The sequence below is a fragment of the Linepithema humile genome, chromosome 7 (genome assembly GCF_040581485.1).
Source record: "Linepithema humile isolate Giens D197 chromosome 7, Lhum_UNIL_v1.0, whole genome shotgun sequence".
Lineage (NCBI taxonomy): Eukaryota > Metazoa > Arthropoda > Insecta > Hymenoptera > Formicidae > Linepithema > Linepithema humile.
In genome coordinates this window covers 4687221-4710426 of record NC_090134.1, presented here as the reverse complement: position 1 = coordinate 4710426, position 23206 = coordinate 4687221, and the positions used below count along the sequence as shown (strand labels likewise).

At 33.4% G+C, this 23206-nt stretch overlaps 2 protein-coding genes across 2 annotated transcripts in view; one reads left to right on the top strand and one right to left on the bottom strand.

Moving 5' to 3' along the window:
* LOC105668376 (uncharacterized) overlaps positions 1 to 783 on the bottom strand; it is a 189104-nt gene extending 188321 nt beyond the window's left edge. The window contains exons 1-2 of the mRNA XM_067358994.1: positions 511 to 783; positions 317 to 399 (exon numbers count right to left, since the gene is read on the bottom strand). The gene's annotated coding sequence lies outside the window, so the exon portion shown is untranslated. The remainder of the gene's footprint in view (positions 1 to 316; positions 400 to 510) is intronic.
* A 132-nt stretch (positions 784 to 915) lies between these two features.
* Positions 916 to 23206, top strand: part of LOC105668247 (arrestin domain-containing protein 3-like) — a 115854-nt gene continuing 93563 nt past the window's right edge. Inside the window, exons 1-3 of the mRNA XM_012360494.2 lie at positions 916 to 1144; positions 1259 to 2146; positions 2429 to 2468. The gene's annotated coding sequence lies outside the window, so the exon portion shown is untranslated. The remainder of the gene's footprint in view (positions 1145 to 1258; positions 2147 to 2428; positions 2469 to 23206) is intronic.

Below are 23206 nucleotides of genomic sequence, written 5' to 3'. Positions count from 1 at the left end.
CTTTATCTCGTAACGCGTTCGCGCACATAAGTGTAGTAATTATTATCACCTTATACGTTCGACAATGACTCAGCATTATATACCGGCAAACAAAATGGTTTCCCATATGAAGTTGCTCCAATTTTTAACTCAAAGTTTAAAATTGATGCACCTTCATATAAGGTGGCAATCCTGGTTGCCTGTATACATGCAGCCAATGAAATCAGGACGGAGTTACACGCGAATTTTTCACGTAATACACAAAAGACAAATGCGAAACAAAATAAACTTTATGCCGTCTGCAAAATAGATAATTGTAGTATTATTATCATCTTACACATTCGACACTGTAAACATTCGGAGAGAGCGAGACGATAACCTTGGCGATCGCACGCAGATCATCAGGTATGAACAGACACTCTACAACATCATGTTATCAGATTTAACTAAAGTTTGACATGCTACATCTAATAAAGTGTATACTTAGTTATCTACGGATTTGTAGCGTGTATGTATTGAGGCTATACTAACTTGACTGTGTTAACCATAACTACGAGACAGTCATTGACGTTAATCGCAAACACCCCCGGTAACAAGAATATATTCTGACAATCGCCCGTCACTTTAATCGACACTCCCGACAAAAGTTTGCACTTGTTATAAACTTTTAACGATTAAAATACGCGATTAATCACGGAGCTTTCGCGCTCTCTACATTTCGATCGTACTATACAAATTGTAATGACAACCGACGCGGTGTCAGTACTACCAAATTTCTAAATAAAATTTCTAAATAAAATGTATCGCGCTCTCTGCCGGCCAATTTACGCAATTATAATATCGACCAAAAAGGCAGTATCTAATTTCGATTACCCTATTACCATATTATCGATCGAAATATTCGACCGTTGATCGATAAACTCGACGCTACGCGCGTTACGCGCCTTTTTGCCGCCATAATAGTTTCTATCACGCACTAGTGAGGGAAAAGCGGGAAGGTTCTGTAATTAATCGCGTATTTTAACCGTTATAATGCATAACCAGTGCGAATTTTTGTCGGGAGTGTCGATTAAAGTAATGAGCAATTGTCAGAATATATTCTTATTGTCGCGGATGTTCGTGATTAACGTCGATGACTGCATTGTACGTTACGGCTGGCAGTCAAGTGAGTATAGCCTCAATACATACACACTATAAAGCTGTAATTTATAAAGATGTACACTTTTTATTAGATGTAACATGTCAAATTTCAGTTAAATCTAATAAAATGATGTTGTAGGGTGTCTGTTTATATCTAACGATCTCCGTGTGACTGCCAAGGTTATCATTGCTCTCGCTCTCTCCTCGGATGTTTACAGTGCCGAATCGACTACCTAATGTGTAAGGTGATAATAATCGCTACAATTATCCATGCAGACGCATTGCGGCATAAAGTTTATTTTATTTCGCGTTTGTCTTTCATACGGTGTGAAAAATTCGTTACGTGACTCCGTCCTGATTTTATCGGCTACACTTATACAGGCAACCAGGATTGCCATCTTATGTGAAGGTGCATCAATTTTAAACTTTGAGTTATTAAAAATTGGAGCAACTTCATATGGGAAACCATTTTGTTTGCCGGTGTATAATGCCGAGTCATTGTCGAACGTATAAGATGGGAATTTTTGTCAGGAGTGTCGATTAAAATAATGAGCAATTGTCAAAATATATTCTTATTCCTATTCTTTGCCGCGAATGTTCGCGATTAACGTTGATGACTGCATTGTACGTTATGGCCGGCAGTCAAGTGAGTATAGCCTCAATACATACATATTACAAAGCTGTGATTAATAAAGATGTACACTTTTTATTAGATGTAGCATATCAAAATTTAGTTAAATCTGATAAATCTAATAATTATTACAATTGTGTGCGTTACGAGATAAAGTACATTTTATTTCGCTGAGTTGAGTTATGCATATCGCGGCGTGATAAATTCGCGATGTGATTTTGTCTGTGATATTCGCATTTTTGTCGGGAAGTGAAGTGCGCGGATTGACTTTCATTCAACAGTGCATGTCATGAAAGTACGGATTTCCTGAATTCGACGATTCTTTGATGGAGCTGATGCGGAACAATTCAAGAAAGGAATCTGCAGCGGATAGAGTAAACAACAATATCCTAGCTAGTGAGTACAATTACAATATTTTGTTGAATATTTAAATACGTTTGTAATATTATATACAAAAAAAATTACAATCATACATTTATTAAATATCTATTGAGACATGTTTAAAGATATTAAAATATTTATTATACATTTATTACAATTAAGTATTTAATTAAGTAATTTTTTATATAATTTACTGCGTACAGTTACTCAAAACATAAGTAACAGAATAATGTAATAACCAATAATCATAAAATTTATGAGATTATTTATAATATATATAAATGTTAATTGTTTTAGGTATAGTCGAGGAACATACTTAGCTAGGGTACAACGACCGGTGAGTGAATTTATTAATTAAACTTGTGTGATTCCACAAAATGTTGATGTTAGATACTGTTATAGATACTGTTTTTATTGGCCAATATTTACACTGTAATTGCTGAAAATCGCACTTTAACAATTATATCTTTCTTTTTCTACAATTAGCACTTTTACAAATAAAGAATGAAATATAACATTTTTTTCTACATATTTTGAGTAAAAAAATAGAAAATTCTATATGTATTACAAGTTATATATGCAATTTATTTTTTAAATTGTATAAAATAATCAAATTTTTAAAAATATAAATTATGTAAGTATATATGTAAAAGAAAAAATTTTTTATAAATACAAAATATGTCATAAAAAATTTAGTTTGGAAATTTTGCAGATATTAAATGTAAATTTTTTAATTGTGAAAAATGTTTTATATACTAATATACATTTAAAATATATGTTTTTAATCTTTTTAAGTTCAATTTTTATAAAAAAAGAAATTGTTAAAGTGCTGTTAGGCGCAGTTTATTGGCGCGATGAAATATTTGTTGTTACTGATGCAATTGCTTATATATGTATATATAATAACAACTGATATAAGTAATTTTTGAGGCGCATGTTCCATTGTTTTCTTTTGCTAGGGATCATAAAATTTTTAAGTTTGTTTTAAATATGATACGTGCTTCTCATATTCTCCAACTAAAAGATTAGAATAATTTATTATACTTATCTTTTATAATATATATATATAGAAGCAGAGTTAAATTACGGAAGTGTATTTGGCATTTTTCAAGCGTAATATAAAAATAAATTTAATTTTCTCGCTTTTTAGACGCTTTCAAGACAGAAACGCGTTGTCACACTGTAATTTCTCTCCATTATTTTACTCGACACGCTTGAAATACACGCTTAATATGCTTTCAAGCTTATGTTGCGTACCTGCTTTCGGCGTGATTACAGTCTTAATCGAAATGCTCAAAGACTGTGCCATTTATCGAGTTTAATGGAGCCATCTATAACAGTTGTGCTCACAATAAGATTAATATAAACCGTGGGATAGACATTCTCAAGACACATTTACATGTTTTATGATGTCCGTGCGGTATAAAATGGAATTCATCAAAATACGAACGAATGTTTTAAAAATTTTTCAACGCTTGTCGTTTATCACTATGAGTTGTGTGGAGGAGTAGCAAAGTGATTAACTCAAAAGAAAATGAGAATAATGTGAAAAGAGAAGCCTTTGCAACAGTTGAACGATGATTAATACGTCAGCTTTATCAATGTGTAACTTGTGCGAACTCGTTACAAATTAATTAAGCCACGCAAGTGCCAGAAGAATGTGATTTATTGCGCCCGGTTATTACAATGTGCAATTATAGCTGCATAGACGAAATTCCGGGTTCGCTATTATAACCAAGAGATTTTAAAGATCATAGGTTAAACTAATTTTCGGTATCAAGTACTTCTATCAATTTGCATACAATTTGCAATCAAAATATCAAATGATTTCTTACATGAAATGTGTCGGAAAATTATAGGAGAAATTTTAGTTATTATAATCAACTGCATTAATAAGATTTTAAATATATTAAATTTCTTATCGTCTAAAACAAATCAAACATCTCAAACAGTTAAAATGTTGTACAATGATTTATTACATAATCCATTAATTTTTTACATTTAATAAATTGATAATTAGCAATCAGATTAAATCGTTGAGACAAAAAATTCGATTAGAAATTATTTCAACAACATGCTTTTCCTATTTTTCAGTATATTTTATGCAAAATAATGTGAATGAATTAAGACTTTAATTAATGACGGATAAATTCTTTATCGACTATCAGTTCCAATCACCGTTTCTTATTTTAAGTTCATCAAGAGATTAGTACGCTCTGTAGCATTTTGCGATGTAGTAAAGTCCAATCTCTTTGAGCTCATTTTGCTAGTTTCCGTTTTTTTTCTATTTAATCGAATTTCTAACGTCAGACGTCGAAGTACTTCACAGTAATGCGCTTTCATCGTACCAGCTGCTGGAAGGAATCCGGCGTGGGCAGTGCACTCGTGATCAAAAGAAACTCCTAACATCACTTTGCCTTTGTTCGCGTACATTGAAAATTTCGTTTACGCCAATCTTTACGCTGATGTACGGGAATTCGAATCGGAATTGGATTAATTAATTTTTGTCATTAAATCGGGAAAGGATCAAACGGGACAATGAGTTTGAAGTATTTTTACTTATGCGCAATTCTCGCATTTATTTTATCCGTATAGAAAGCCTAAAAAATAATTTTTATACGTCTTTCATAATAGTATAATAGAATAATGATTTAATAACTGAATTAATAACTGCTGTAAAAGTTAATTTTTTTTGTGGCGATTAGTTTTAATTATTATTAAATATAGCAAAGTAAATTTTATATATGGAGATGCATAATTTTTTTATTTAACGAAATAAATGACAATATTTTTCTAAATTATATTATGAAATTATACACGCGCCTTTTATTTTACTATTTTTGTTAAATGTTTTAAGCAAGACATGAGCTTAGCTGTCAGTAATGCGTATTTATTTTATCTATATAAAGCAAAAAATAAATTTTACACTATGTCTTTCGTATAAAAACGATTTTAATTTTGAAACTGACACGTTTTATTTATTTTGTGGAATTTAATTAAAAAATACGTACATTTTTTATTTATATGATGAAATGCATAGATAGATGATATGATTCAATGATTTAATTCAATATTTGTAATGAGATCGACGTGAGCATCATTCATCGTCATGAACGAAGGGCACGTAATGAGTTTGATCCAAGTGACGAACAGCGAACGTGTTAAAGACAAATGATGCAGTCAATCACATTTTACAGCCAATTAAATTGCGAATGTCTGCCTGAATTCCAGAAAGCGATAGCAAAGAACAAGCACTATCAAGAGAATGGAGATTAAGCGTTACAGGATCACTCGACATTACTGGTAGCTAAACTCATTTCTTGCTTAGAACTTAGAACATTTGGCAAGAGAAGTAACAACATTATGATATAATTTAGAAACACATTATTGTCATTTATTAGATAAAAAATAATTTTATTGCTTTATGCGTCTCCACATATAAAACTTATTTTGTCATATCTAACAATAATCTAAAAATAACAATCAATCGCCACGAAAAAGGAACTTTTACCGCAGTTATGAATTCATTATTCTCTATTTAAATAAAATTAATTATTATTAATTCCAATTATTGTAAAAGACTGGGTAGTTTTTTCTAAACTACCGACAACCGATTTTCGCTTTTATTTGTAATGGGAAGACAATTGCTGAAACGTCGCCCTTTCAGAAATGCTGACGTGGTGCGAAAACAGTACTGAAAACGCTAAAAGAAACTCGCTTACGCCACTATTCTCCAAGACTTTACAATCGTTGGGCAGAGTGCATTACTGTGTGAGGTTATTATGACGAAAGAAATGACCAAAGGCACAAACGCTAGTCTTCTCTTGTAATAAACGTAGCGCGAATTATGTTCTTTCTAGATATGTTAGTGGTTAAGACACAGACATTAGCTTTTATAAGCGATAAAACTCAAGAATTAAATTAACCGCAATTAGTTGAATGATTTATTGCACGGGCTTTAAATATTCAGAAAGCAAAATAGAAAAGGCGAACAACTGATGGAAAGTATGAAAAAAATATTAGCCACCAAGAATGAATTTAATATTTTTCGCTTGTCATGCAAAATAATTCATCTTTTCGCGAAAAACGATATGCGTACGTATTACATAGCAAAAATTGTGCCAAAAGACAGGAAACAAATTTTATTTATGCTCATACGAGGAAGATAAGTCACGTAGGTGATCTCGGAGTATATTGCGGTCTAGATTTCTCTCTTTTCTCACAACAGAGGTCGACTCATACATCGCGGACTGAGGTCGATAGTGTGAGGTGATGGCTCAGAAAGGCCTCAATAGAAGAGATTTAAAGAGATCTAATCTTCTCATAAAATAGCGCTAAGGCTATTTTATGCGAATTATATATATGGGCGACTTTAAAACTTGTATATCCTGATACTAAAATCTTGTAGCAATTTTTATTTGAAAAAGAATTGCTTATATATATTAGTATACGTAATACCTGGATATAATATAAAGCCGCAAAAAGAAAAAAGACATAAACGTAAATTTAGTTTCTGCAAAAATTTTATCTTAATTAATTATATCTTCATGCAGGTATAATATTGTTGCTTTTTTCCACATATTAAGTCTCTTTCTTTCTTTATGTATTAATCTACGTTTCCACGGCACATTATTTGCATACAACATATTTGCACATCTTAATTAATTTCATCAACGATTTTTAACTTAAATAAAAATACTGATTCTGCAGGACTCACATCCTGATAATAATTCTCTTGAAATTAGTCGCGCGTTAATAAGACCTCCTGATTCCTTCTCAGCGGTATAATAGACAGCTCGGGCTGTCGATGAGGGAAATATAATTGACTGTCGACTGCGTTAGTAAGAGGAAAATTTCCAATAAATGCGTCTGATTCTCGGAGACATAGCCGCTTCACCCGGAAGCTCTTGCACCGTTAAGATTTATTATTTGATTCTGTGTTGTCGGAAGAAGACGACGTAGGATGGTGGCCACGAGCTATACTTGTGACCATCAGATGAGATCATATTTTAAAGGTACGCACAGAGGATACAACGTATCCGCTTACTCAGCCATCACCGGTAGACGTCAAGTCAAGAGATGAGAAACTCTATCTCTTACATCTTTTAGAACGTGGCGCGTAATTTCACTCTCAGCTTCTTACAAGATGTCAATTATAATTATTGTAATATGAGTTACATGTCTCAAGTCTTAATTATGTTTTTGATAAATCGTGTGTACGGTGTCAAATATCACGCTCACGACGTTAAAATTTATTTCTAGACATGTAATAGGAAATGAACATACGGATAATCATAATTAGTATAATTTTATTAAAAATTTTTATTTCATATAGCGCACATTAATAAACTGGCTAATGATATACACGTTGCTTTCTTTGTTGTAGCATTTCGTGAATAATTTTCTGAGCATTTAATATCGCAATATTCCCTTGCATGATATTTATTAATTTACGAAAGTTTATTACAATATAATTGTTTATATGATTATATAAAAGCTTTGTTATTGCATTGTATATGCGGTGATGTGTATACAGATGTGAAATTTTAGTTGCACATCAGAAAATGATAGAAAAGCTAATATGGCAAGAATGTTGATGTAAGTTAATAATGACTTGACACAATAATTGAACACAGAAGCACTTTATTTACAGGCGTTTACGTTGCTCACCACGGAGAAATAATATATAATTTATTTAACAATAGTACATTAAATTATTAATTATTTTTCACAGATTATTTTTATAATGTCATACAATAAACTACAAAATAAATGCAGAAATATAAAATAAAAGCGTAAAAAGTAGAGTGTTTACGAAATAAAATTATAAACAAAATTCTGATGTGCGACTCACGAAGCTTTTACGATAAATTTATTCGTTGCAAAATGTTAAAATGTCCAATATCACTTGCAATTCAGTTTGATCGAAGAAGCATTGACGTTCGCAGGAAAGCTGCGCTCGCGCAAGCGGATGTAAGCGGGGGCAGACATATCGGCTTCCTGTCTTCCTTTTTTTCTTATTTATTACGCGGCGAGAGCATTCGCTCTATTACCCGACCTGGCGGAAGAAGCTCGTCGTACTACTCTATCTTGCGGCCTTTCGCGAAGAGCGGCAGCAAAATGCGTTATCGCGTCATCGTAAAAAGACATGTCGCACGGTTCGCTGCCGCACGGCGTTTCGATGTTGATAAAGTCTCACGAGACCTCCTTTTTCGGAACATTTTTCCCTCGCATCGTCGTTGAAGCTCCGACGAAATCCTCGTTATTAGTCGTCGGGAGAATCTGACACCGACGGAACGAATGGAAAAGATGAGTGAGATTCGCATAGAATCCCTTTTCGTTTGTACATTTTTTGCTATAATTTGAAAACAGCGAGAATTAACAGAAAACCTTTATTTCTATTTTACTTTGCGACACGATACTCTTTATTTTAACGGTTTTACTTAATTTGGAATAAAAGCGAGAAACGAAATGTTGTTATTTCGGAAGTCATTTATTTCGAAAACGATAAAAATAGAAATAATTATGCATCAGTACATAGATTATTGTATCTTGCATTATTACAATACGCTGTTTAAAGCGAATGCACCCCATTTGGCTAATTAAATATTTGGTTTAATTAGCTTGCATTATATAGGTCATATGCTTGCGTACAACTAATTTACGCGCGTACAAATTAATAATTCATTGATGATCCAATTCAATCTTACTGGGCGTGAAATTGACGCCCGTTTGAAGTCACAGAGTTACCGCGCGAGTAATCGTTTATGTAATTTAATATTCACTGACTAAAGATCAAAGGTAGGCTCATCTGATCGTGATGCAGCATTGAATTGGATCAACGTTAGATACTAACGTTTGACGTCTTCTAAATTACTGTAAACATTACAGATTGCAAAACTTCTCATGCACAACATTATGCATTGCGTATGGATAAGCAAGCTATATGTTTGTTGATACATGCGTAGCATAGATTATGTGCGCGAAAATATTACATGTTCCGTAGCTGCTTCTGTTGATTGCCCGCTCAAAAAGTTCTGCTCTCTCAAAATAATATCAAATCAAATAATACGTGATTCTGAAAAATTCCGTTTTGCCGAAAGCGAAGAAAAATCTCAACGACGACAACGGACGATAAGCCAAGTCGAAATAGAAGACTGAAAATACATTTTCTTCGGCGTGAAATATTAAATCGACCGACAATTCCGCAAGGCAAATTCACATACGTCTCTTATGCAAATCTCTGGAATATGCGGACGAGCACTAAATTCGTCGCTCAAAAGTCACCAAGTACGCTAGTATTACGCGTGTTATTTTATTATTTAACTGTTATTTTTTCTGCATTTTTTATACGTACATTATTTTTCAAAGAAATTTTTATTAATCGATAATAAAGCTGTTTTCATCTCGCGATTTTCATCATTACATTTAGTGGCTTGTATGGTCTAAAATTATCGTAGATCGTATGCCGTCGCGAAAGTTTACAATATGTAATAATTCTTGCGTAACGCCGCTCGTAAAATACACTTTATCACGCCACTTCGGTGATCCGTGACTCTACGTGCGTAACGTCAAGTGGTCGAGCGTCGGAATACGCGAACCGCTTATGAAACATATAACGACGGTTCGCCAACGGCGACTATGGAATACGACTTTAGTTTTCGGCGTTATCGATGTTGTTGTTTATCGAACGGTGCGTTCATCCCAGCACATCAATATTCATAACATTACGGGTAACCTGCGGGAATTCGCCCGCGATACTGCGCATTCATCTCGACAACTGAGTGACTCGACGCCCAAATGACGTAAAAAATTTATTTTGCCACGGCAGGTGTGATGCCGGCGCAGCGAAGAAAACATATCACCCCGGTTGCTGAATTTATCACTGCGTCAACCAGCGCGCGGCTTTGCCTACTCGAGCAAAATAGAGAGAAAAAAAAAGCAGACCGTGCTTCACTCCGTCGTATAAAACACATGTAGACTAAGAATCTGGGCCATCTAGTCAGTGTCAGTGAAGAGAGTGAACCGCGTTTTATGTCAGACTTTCCATAACGAATCGGATACTGTGTGTTTCGCACAACAATATTGAATATAAAAGATGTGTAATATTATGCATTTACTATTTTGTCACATGCCGACTTTGCTCATTTAATATCAATTCCGCGGTGAATGTATTAAGTATAAAATCTTAATTTTTATCGAAAAGAATAGGTATGAAGCATTACACAAGATATTGCAAGACTATTGCAAATATTAAAATTATAATCATTTCTATAGTATGAGAAGAATTAAGAAATATTGACGTACTTCTTATCAATTGAAGACAGTAGCAATTTATCTTTTGTTTCTAACGGATTACACTGTAGATTTTAACAGACTTCACCTGTTTCTCAAACTACGTCCCTCTCAATCCATCGCTTTAATACGTGTATTCGACGTAAACAGAATTACAATTAAACGGACCTGTTTATCTCGATCGGATAGTATACCGCTTATTTTCCGGTCGTCGAACGACGTTACGTCGAAATCTGCGAACTTTCGGCGTGTGGCCAACCAAACCCCGGCACGTACACGAACCGTGTAAGTACGTGCACATGGAATCGTATCGACAGCGAACAGATTGCGTTGTATTTCACTGGTATGTGCCGAATCCCACTGCAATTTCGACTGATTAGGTGGCCAACTGTATAGCCGGAGCCAATCGTCACCGTAGAACAACTGCCGACAACTGAGAAATAAAGTAGAAACATAGTTTCGCGTATAATGCGGTTTTCATGGACCCACAAACCGCGGAGGGAGAGAACGCGGTCTTTACTTCGACACAACACGACAGCAGAACCTCGGGTAAACGGTGGATATATCGCGCTCCGTTAAGTCGCTCTAATTGAGATGTTCAAACTCGACCATCGGAAACCGGTGAACTCGGTGATTTGAGTTGAGACGATTTAAGGGGGCTAACGAAAGGAGTATGATTGAAAAGATCGATAAAAAACTATTCTGGCATTAGCAGCGATTGCGAGAAGGTGCATTCTCTCTATATACTAGGTGCGCAATTAAGTTTCCGGGTTTTTTTTTATCAATGCAAAATGGAAAATTTCAAGAGAAATACAAAAAACGGTTTATTCAAAGTATCGTCCCTCGCTAGCTACACATTTTTGCCATCTCTCTGGCAATACATGAATACCGCGACGATAAAACGACGCGTCTTTGCATCGAAACCATTTATCCAATCAGTTTTGCACTTCTTCGAAATTGGCCAAGTGTAGCCCAGCTAAGCCATGTGCCATCGACCGGAACAAGTGATAATTGGAAGGGGCCAGGTCTGGTGAATACAGCGGGTGCGGTAGCAGATCCCATTTCAGCGTTTTGATGGTGTCCTGGACGATGGAAGTGCGATGGCACGGAACGTTGTCGTGCTGCAATATCACTCGTTCGTGTCTCGTGTCCCATTCTGGCCGTTTTTCGAGCAATGCATGGTTCAAATTTATCAGTTGTTGTTGTCTTGTGTTTGCGTATCATTTTCATCCAATAACGCTTGCAGATCGGCGTCCTCAAATGTTTTTGGTCTTCCGGAGCGCTCCTTGTCCTCAGTGTCGAAATCGCCATTTCTAAAGCGTTTAAACCAATCTTCACAAGTAGTTTTCGATTGTGCATGTTCGCCGTAGGCTTTCTCAAGCAAACGGCGTGCTTCAGCTGCATTTTCTTTCAAGTTGAAGCAGAAAAGCAAAGCTTCCCGCAAATGCTGTTTATTTGGCACAAAACTCGACATCTTTATTGTTAGAAAAAATATTTTTGCGTTGCAATATGTGTTGGTATTATGACTGGTTATTGTTGACAGATGTCCAAGTTAATAAAAAAACACAACTTTAGACATGTATATCGACTACATGTATCGTTAGCGCCATTCATGTGTGAAACCCGGAAACTTAGTTGCGCACCTAGTATCTTGCTATTTCAAATAGACTTATATAGATATATTTAACATATTTATATGGGCAAATTACATGCTAGTATTCGTATAACAAAAACAATTTAATAGACACATTTTTTAATAAATAAACACAACACAATAAATGACAATTTTCTAAATTATAAATTAATTATAAATTTATGTAATCAAATATAGTGATTTCATTACTCGATTAAATGAATAATTATTTTTGATTCAAAAATTTTGATCACTGATAATAAATAATATCTTTATTAAAAACAGACGACATCTGTATCTGTGAACTTTTCTAAAAACTCAACCACTTCTCAATCAATTAAAATATAAAAATTCATTTATTCTTAAGTGAATAATTACAACATTTTCAGGAAGAAACGATAAATATGGTAAAAATTTTTAATAAAACAGATAAGCAAATTGGATTACAATTATGTCATTCATTGGTTAAATGAGTTCTTTGTATCAGGCAAAAAAGTTAAGTACTTTATAAGAGAAGTTCTTTGTAGCATTCGTAACGCGAGTAATAAGCTCTGAGCTGATTATATATCCAATAATTTGACTGTTTCGTAAGAATATTGGATTATCTTTCTCTCATTTCTTATTTTTACATCATTTTTAATATAACATGAATACAAAATGAAACGGGCACTTCTTCAGGGAACATTGAGAATATGTTACGTCTGCCGTCATCTCTCTTCCGTCAACTTCTGACGGACAATCTTAGCGTCTCGTATGCATAATGCATCATTTTAATTTCTACGATGCGACAGCGGCGAAAGTAAGCGTCGAGATGCATTACACAGCAACGTGAACGGCAAAGCGCGCACACGCGGCTTTTTCCGCTATTTAAATAATTTTGCATTCACTCATTCGCGTTTACCGTGATGGCGACACGCCATATTTCATGCGATAGACTATCTCGCAGACCACATTATATTTCATTATATTTGATGATTAATTATCAAGATAACACGCACCATTACTACTTCACACTAGTAATGCACTATTACACGCAGTTATTAAACGACCATCCATTCAAGTAATATATTCAAATTAGATATAGATTAAACATGAAAGCAGACATTATATATGTATGTATGTATATGTTTTACATCATAACTATATTACATTAAATAAATTCTGTTAAGAAATCTTTTTATTGAAATATTGACTTGAGAGTGAAAAATTCGCCAAAAGTTTGTTATTAAAATAAAAATTATACAAACTTTCGATAACAATATATTTAATTATTTCTTTTTTTATTAATTTTTTTTATTGCAAATAGAAGATCAGAATCTCATGAAACTTGCAATATACAAGTTATTTCGTTGTACTAGAACTTCCACAAGTACTGCCATAATCGGCACTTTCATCTCAACCACTTCAAACGACGAGTAACAAAGACACGAAGAAGATCAAAGTGTCTCATACTCGTTACGATTTTCATTATGTGCTCTGGTGCGTACAGTCTACGTGGCTGTACAATCTACCAGCCTGGGTGACTTAACTCATTGATGGTTGAACCGGGAAAGTGCACTGCGCTTATGAATTACGTTATACGTTTTTTTACACACATTAAACATTGTGCAATTTTAGCTTTGTATCACCTAAAAATATCTGTACTAAATTCATGGTTTTTTAAACTATGCCTATTTTGCAATTTCTTTCAAAAAGCTATTCAAGCCTTAGTGCTTGTAGAAGATATATAGAGGGCCTTTAGTGAATTATTTTACATTATTTTTACTTGACAAATTTAGTAAAGCAATTTAATTAAATGCGTTTTTCATTTAAGAATATTATTTTATCACATGTCAGAGCATTATTATGATATACATAAATGTATATTTGTAAACGTCTCGAATAATATTTTGCTAAACTTGAATTCTATGATTGAAACAAACATAAGTTATTATAGTTTGGCCTTTGACATCTAAAATCATATTGTTATAGTTGTAATACATATCATATAGCAAGAAACAATTTCTATATCCGCATACTCGTGCTTGATCACGCTAACAGTTTATTACATAATGTATCTTTTAATAAAATTCTAGTTTTAATAGACGCATTCTAGTTGCTCGATATATAATGTAAAATAGACACAGATGCGGAGAATGTAAGTGTTGTATCCATTGACTGTAATTAACACCTTTGCACCGACTGTTGCTTGCGTATATGTCTCGTGATTAACTCCGCCGTAGTTCCGTATTCTAAATACCAGCCTACAGAACCTAAACCTCAACGGTTAATTGCCAATTTTCTGACTATATCCAAATACTAGAGATGTAAACTTGTTTATAATCATTACCCAAATATGGAAACAGGTATTTAATCCTTCCACTGCGGTTTATTCGAAACACTGACGACCGCAAATTACAGTTACGATCATAGAAAATTGAAAACATGTAATTTTTTTTTTCGAACACAATATTTTTAACAAAACAAAATTATTCTGCATTTTTAATTCATTTTTTCATGGAAAATCAAATTTAATCTTTTGTTACGTCCTATGATTTTTTTTACTCATTTTATACACAGGAATAAAAAACGATATTTTTTTCTTTTTTTGAAAAAAACTATGTTTTTTTTTTTCTTTGAAAAAGAATTTTTTAGTTGTGTGATACAACATGCACTTTTATTTCGTCAACTTGGTTTACATGCTACCGTTTCAAACCTCGCAAACGATAACTTGTTCGATGACTTTCAAGAGAAATGCTTGCGCTGTCCGATCGTAAGTCTCGTGGACAGTAACATCAGAATCTTTGAAAAATGTAGACATTGAAAAAGATGGTTGTGCTGCCAACGCGATGGCGGTACGTTTCTCGAGGAAGAAGTGCATTTTTCATTCGGAGTTTCCCCTTGCCTGTGCGCAGCTCTCCGATACAATATGCACGATACAGAGGCACGTGCGAAGCCTGTCGCACTTAAACGATATCCCGCGCGCGCATATAGATACACACCACTCTCGCTCTCGGAAAACCATTCACCGTTCGTCATTGCCGCCGACACTTCACAAAATTGTCTGCTACCCTATAAACGCGATCGTAGTCGATTCTGTCGGCAAAATGACTGCTGGAAACCTCAATCGTGCAGCAATGATTTTTGACGTTACATACGTGAACGAGAAAACTATTACATAAAAATTGCGAAATTTATTGTAGAAAATACATGATAATAATATTTTGAAGAAAACAGACTTTAATGTTTAAAACACACTTTGATTAAAAAAATTTTAAATTAATTATCGATTAGCGTAATATTCCACTGAAATTTTCTCAATTATAAAGTTAAACGTTGAAGTAAACTCAGTTAGAATTACTGCAAAATGTTTGAAAAATAAATATTATGCTCAAATAATATTCTCGGAATATATTAAATTTTTAAACGGCTATATTATTAAAAAAATTTTTTAAAAGTGAAGTTTCTATAATATTGACATACATATATATTTTGTAGATTTTATCATCTCTACAGTATATTTGAAATATGATGATAAACGCATAGCACGCATATTCAGCGACACGCCTCATAAAGCTCGCAATACGTGAAACGCTTATGTGTATTCGAGCAATACGTGATAATACCCATATGCAGACGCGATACGCTGAAATGCGCTGAAAAATGAACAAGAGATCGACATAATAAATGATCGGGACAAATAGAATCCTATTGTTTGCGCGATCATAGTCGCGCGAATCAATCGCTGCGACGTTAACCGAGCGCTGCTGTTGTTTGAACATGCGTCGCCTGTCATTTTAACTGTTATGTACATATAAAACAAGTTTTGAACGTTTTACAATGCCATTTTTAACATTACACTTTTATTTGCAAGAGACACTTGTCAACACGATAATCATTAAAAAAAAGGGATAATCGATATGTCATTTTTAGTCACTGAAAATTATATTTGCTTGCCTGAGTTAAAATATAACATTTCTATCTCTCTTTTCTCAAACCATATGTATATTTTTTTAAATTATTTAAAAAAATATCTTATGCATAAAAATTCTGCATAATTATATCATCAATAAGTTGGAAGTTTCTTTATTTTCATTATTTATGATCGTGAATATTTAATTCTGCTTATAAATGCATGTTCTTGAGAGCAATAACCATCAAGGCGTCTACGTGTATTCACATGATTATTAATTATAGCCGCTATAGATGTCAAAGTGTCGACGTTCTATTTGATCTATCAATCATTATCAATCATAAAAGCGCGCTCCAATGACAAACTTAAAGTTTCTCTCGAGTTTCTCTCTGATGTGAATGCATCATGATTTTTACGACGCACCTCACGTTTGAGGATTCAACATTCAATGAAAGTTGTTGAGCGGGATAGTTGTTAACCGTTTGTAGAATGCAATATTTACGACGTAATTGCTTTTGGCTGCTTTTTCTCCGACATAGAGAGAAATTGATTCCCCTTTTACTGCTACCTTTTCATTATTGTCTATTTTACTACGGTTCGAACCAATCTTTCTATGTGGCATCATTTCCCCAATATCTCTATAAGTCTCATTCTTCGATCATAGGTTTCCCATATGACGATCGTATCAATACCAAGCTTAGAAATTTCATGAATTGACTCGGTGAAATATAAATATATTTATTTTCTCTATTTTTTTCACAAAAATTGCGAAATTTATTGTAGAAAATACATGATAATAATAATATTTTGAAAAAAAACAGACTTCAATGTTTAAAACACACTTTGATTTAAAAAATTATAAATTAATTATCAATTAGCATAATATTCCACTGAAATTTTCTCAATTATAAAGTCAAACATTGAATAAACATTGATTAAACTCCTTTAGAATCACTGCAAAATGTATATATTGTATGCAAATGCGTATGTGTATATTTGAAAAAAATACTTTTAACCTGTATTAAATCGATTTGAAAGCAACCGAATAAGTGAAAATCACGATCAACATATTAATATACACATAATCGATCTTTGAACATTTTATTCTAACTAATAGTACTTTTCTCTTTTCTTTATTTATATTAAAAATATTATATTGAGAAAATGTAAAATAATTTTCTTTTAAAGTTATTTATTAAGGTTTACAAATTAGAATACGCGAATAAACTCATACTACATTTTGCCATCAGTTGAATGTAATGTCTATGAAATCTAATGATTAAAATTTATATAAATATTTTACGTTTAAATATGCAAACTATGAATATTCGATGACAGTATTTATGAATTCCGTGTTATATAAATATATAAATGCAGATATCTGCAAATTACACTTTTGTAAAAAAAAGTCTCTTATCAAGTTACCGATCGTTAAAATCGATATTCTTTCGCAAATGATAAATAACATTGGTCATATATAAGTGCAAATGGACAGTAAATCTTGCAGGAGACATCAGAATTGAATGACGCGACAATAAGCCGAGTTTAATTTGCCTTAATGTCACAATTGCAGACGAATTCCTCTAATGCGATCATTGTGCTTGCGATCGTAATTCTCCGTGCCATTCCTATTTCATGACAATATGCTTAATCGATCACCAATGGAAGAGAATTCGCTTTGCACCGAAATATCGGCAAACGAAGGACAGGACAATACATTCCAGCAACGTGCCATATAAACGATGGAATTTCCAAGAAAATTAATTAACCGAGTTTAAACGCGCCGCAGCCAGATACCCGCTAGTTTATTGCATCTAAAACTTCGAACTACACGGGCAACAGCGTAATGATCGCGACAAGGTAAACGTTGCGAATAATAATGCGGAATCATCAACTTTAAAATATGAAAGTACGGTTACAAACCTTACCATTTTATAATAGCGTTACAGAGGGATTTTATTGAAAGCGGAATAGAGAATTTTGCCCTCACATAATTATGATGACGTAGATAAAGCAAGCAAATATCAGATAATTTATAATATTATTCATAAACAGGTTTCCACCAAAGTAATAATTTTCTCTTTTCACCTCTTGCTTTTATTGTGTAATGAAGACGCAAGGCTTGGCTTTTATTACCATTACTTTGTTGAAAATAATGACAAAAGAACGCACAGATAAATCGCACAGATAAATCGCACAGATAAATCAAGAAATTAAAAAATTATGCAAGCTATTGTAAAAATGTAAAACAGTCAATAGTGGATGAAAGTTCGATTATTCTCAGATGTCAATGAATAAAGGTAAAAGAATTGACTAGTGAAGGCGAGACGGATAAGGAATCAATACAGCAAATAAACGGTTCAGTCAGAAAAGCTCAGGTGGCTTTAACTTTCTTGCGACAGCAGAGTCTCGCAGGCCGTGAAAAGCATCGAGCGAAGCATCGAACCCGTAGTTGGGTTGGTTAAATAAAACAAGTAGAATCAAGATTAACCGGAGAAGTGGAGTTTCCTTTCGATCGAACCACTGGCTGACCTCTCTACGCGACCTTTTCCTACAGCTATGTCTCCATCAGCCCATTTAGCACTTTCCTTCCTATTGCATCCGGCCAATAAGCCTTCAGTTCCGTCTGTAACAAATGAAAGCGCAAGGAACTACTGTTAACCTATTCATCTTTGTAATCATTTTCTCCGCGAAAAGAGAAAAGAATTTCTTACGTAGAAATAACAAGTGGCCATTCATTCACATGCTAATAGTATCAGCATATATTCTAACTTTTTAGAGTAAAATGTTAAAATAATCGAATTATTGCCACCATTTTTTGTTTGAAACCGAGTACCTACGTCGATGCGTCTCGTTGAGACAAGCAACTTTGGTCCTATAAACATATAGCAGAAAACGAATATTTACGGAGTTATAGCTCTTTTTCCTCGCCGATTTTTTTGTTATGGAGGCCTAAAACTCGGAAACTATAGAAGATAGAAGATCGGATCATAGGACCTTATTGGCAGAGAATCGAGAGATCTTTCAATCCCTCCAGGCAATTTTTCGAAATTCGTAAATTTTTTAAAAAAATTTGGGGTGTTACGGGTTTTCAATAAACATTAGAACATTCTATATACGTCCTATGTATATATATATATATATATATATATATATATATATATATATATGTATATTGTATTTTCTATGTTTATACAAAGAATGTGAAAAGTATATAAAGCGCATATCCTATGTATGTGAAATAATTACCACATGTATGTACATAGGATATCCATAGTACATGCATAGGTATATTCTAAAGATATGCAGTGTACATTCGTGGTATATACATGGGGTATATTCCGAGGATGTGCAATACACATTTGTGGCATGTACATGAGCTACATTCTATATATGTACATAGTATATACAATACGTTTTTTTAATAATAAACAATTTTCATTCATTTGGATATTTATGTACCCAATTTTTAAACAATCAGTTTATCTAAATTTTCTGTGTTGGGATTTAAATATTAGACTGATAGTAAAAGTTATCACATCTCCAAATTAAAGATTTCAATATTTAATATTACCCATCTTTTGCAAGTTTTATATAGTTCTCATGATTAAAACTTAAATACGAGATAGATAGCGCATAATGCGTCACATAGCGGCAAGCAAACGAACTAATGACTGATTTTATGTATATCCATACGATATCTTATGTATATCTATAAATGTACCTATATCAGCGTATATCGTATGTTTGTACGTTACATGTATATACATACATGGAATGTACACGAGGTATATTCTATGTATATACAGGCAGCGATCTCGTTCGAATATACATTGTATGTATATCCATACGATATCTTATGTATATCCATAAATGTACCTACATCAGCGTATATCGTATGTATGTACGTTACATGTATATACATGGAATGTACACGAAGTATATTCGATGTATATACAGGCTGCGATCTCGTTTGAATATACATTGTATGTATATCCATACGATATCCTATGTATATCCATAAATGTATCTACCTCTGCGTATATCGTATGTATACGTTTGATGTATATACATGGAATGTACACGAGGTATATTCTATGTATATACAGGCAGCGATCTCGTTCGAATACGTTCTTTGTATATCTATAAGATATCTTATGTATATCCACAAATGTATCTACATCAGCGTATATCATATGTATGTTCATAGTATATACAGTACATTTTTTTCACATTATGAATATTTTATGTATATACATAGGATATCGAATGTTTACTAGGTATACTAAGCTAAAAGTCAAAAAATATAAATTTAGCATTAAAAGTTAATTTTACAATTAATCATAAAAGTTTGATAAATTTAAACAACACGATAATACATTATATTATTATTTAGTATATTATATTATTTTTATGTTATTTACATATTATATTATCATATCGCATTGTATTATTATAATTTTTGATTAACTCTCAGAAGATTACAAATAACAGCATTCTATATCAATTTCCGATAATCAAGAAATTTATTTTTCACAATGAAACATAAGATACATGAGCTGTCTCACAAGATATCATATCGTGACTTGTAATCTAGTAATGTAACATTAATGATACGACCACTGAAGATGTCACATTTTCCTTTTTCATAGGAAATACATAGATCGCTTTGTCATACGCTTTATCGTATTATATCACAGTTTACCTTCCAGCAAGCTGAGATTTTTCAACAGCTTAATGCAATTGCTTGTTATCTTTATTCAAATAGCATGCTGAATAAGAGGCAATCCTGCTTTGTCGTTGCACCTTCGTATGCACCTGTTACTCGCATTTACGTACTTCTGTCTACAGTATCTATTACACCCGAGGGTAGGAAACCTGGACTACATTTACGTAACGCGGAAACGGTTACTTGATCTCATAAACGTACCATAGCCATTTTCAGAAGTATACCAACAATCTCAGCTACGAGAGATTATGGTTGAAACTACCGCTATCCTTATCATGTCATAAGTACAAAGTTTTTGTCGACAAATAAGGTAAAGATTTAAAAGAGAAAATTATCGAGTAATTAAACGAGTAATTAAATTACCGATAAAGATAATTTAAAAAAATTTTTGCAGTTAAATTAATTGTCAAAATTGTATTAAATCCTTTGTCTTGACAAATTTTACAATTGTTTGTATTATAAAATATTATAAAAACTTTAATTGGTGAGTAAAACGAGAGCTCTGACGTGCACGGTGTTTTAAATAGGAATAAAATATTCTTATTTATTAATTAAGTAGGAAATGTGCGCAAAAATTAATCTTCACTCGTTCTGTTGCCCGCGAGATCGTTTCCTGCACGTAGCGCGGACCGTGCAAATTCTTGTATCCGGTACGCTCAAACAAAGTACGTTGAAATTACTATGAAAATACAAAGCCTATTAAACGGAGTTCATTAGAGTATGCTGCAATGGTTTCATTAGTGCAATATTTACACATTCCGTTCTTCCATTTATGCGGGCTAACAAGCTTGTTTTAAATTATCCCTTGTCGTAGTAAAAAGTATTGGCGTTGTTATGAAATTTCTTGCACACCACGCGCAACAACTTGATTTTCTTATCTTAACAAATAAATTATCCCGACAAGTATGTTCTCGAGAGTTTCACTAAAGTCGTCCGGGGACAACTATCGCATACAGGAAGTTTCCTCGCATAAAGTTCGATTTACGCGAGAGGGGGGGGGGGGCGAAGGGATGGAAGGTGGGAGGGAGAGGGGAGAGATGGAGAGAGAGAAAGCTGCTTAATAGACGTTTCGCTTGGAAACAACGTGCAGTACATCACACATGTACCGCGGCTTCGACAGCGCGCCGATACCGACGAGATCGTTCCTCTTCCCTCGGGTTTGCTTCTCCTCCCTTACCCATGATATGCAAATGTTCGTGATTTAATGGCAACGTCTTATATGGATGCAGATCTACGTAACATCCTCAAACGCATAAGAGGAGCCATGACACGATCGTTCTCGTCACTAGCCTATCCTTCACAGAGGAATTGCGGAAGCCTTCTCGTCGCACCTGCAACTCCCTCGATAGATGATATACGAAAGGATACTTGATGTAAAATGCTGAAACTGAAAAAAGTGATTAAATTAAAGGAAGTCCATCTTAGAATTCCTTGATGGTGCAGTTGCACAACACATCTGAATTATATATTCAGTCGGGAAAATATATATGGAAGATATAAAAAAATATTAATCATAATATCCATAGATTTACAGAAAATTAGATTTGTTCAAAGCTGAACTGCATCTTATTGTTACAGCGAAATAAATATTTTCCATTTTCCAGTTTTACGTCACAGAAAGTATTTTATAAAAGATTGCAATATAGTAGACATAATCGACCAGTGTACATCATTTTCAATTTTGAAGAGGAGAAAATGTAACGTGATTATTGATTAACGACAACTGCGCGCTATACAGTTCAAACTTGATAAACCTGGCTGACTTCAATATTTATGAAGCCCCGAAGCATAACGGCATATCGATTCGTCAATTTAAAAACATTATCTTTTTATATATTCAAGCCCATATAAATGCAAATATACCACCTTGCGGAAGTTAAATCGTTAACGAAGAAGTCTTGTCACCGGGCGATCGGAAGAAGGAAAAAGTAGATGAGATGTAAGCTGAAGGTCTGCGATAGTTGAACGCGAAGTATGTTAATGAGAAAGATTTATAAAATTAGAATTGAAATATTAATATCAGTAACCTTTTTATGACTTGCATTTTAATTTTATTATGCTTGCTATTAAGTTCTGCATTACCATTTCAATGTTATCATGAAATATGCGTGTTTTATTTAGCTATTGAAAACAATAATATTTTACATATTTGAATTATAACTTATTATAAATTCGTGAAATTTGCTTTATAAATGCGCGATAATATTTATAACATAAACAATCATAAAGTCTAAACTACATATTTAAATTTAGGTACCTTTTGTTACGTTATATATTGCGTAACTTTTATTGAACCATAAGAAAGACATATAAATTATGCTTCCTTGTAACTTTAATAATGCGACAGTATAGCTCAGGCCAAAGGTAGAAAATTGCGACTTTACGGCAGATAAAGTTATGGCCTTATAGGAAATAAATTCTCAGGTTTATTGCGAAGAATTAAAATTTCATCTCTGCGTGGAAACGCGCCGACACACGAAAACAAATCTTCTTTTTTGTTAGCGGGAGGTATAATTCTATCCAAAA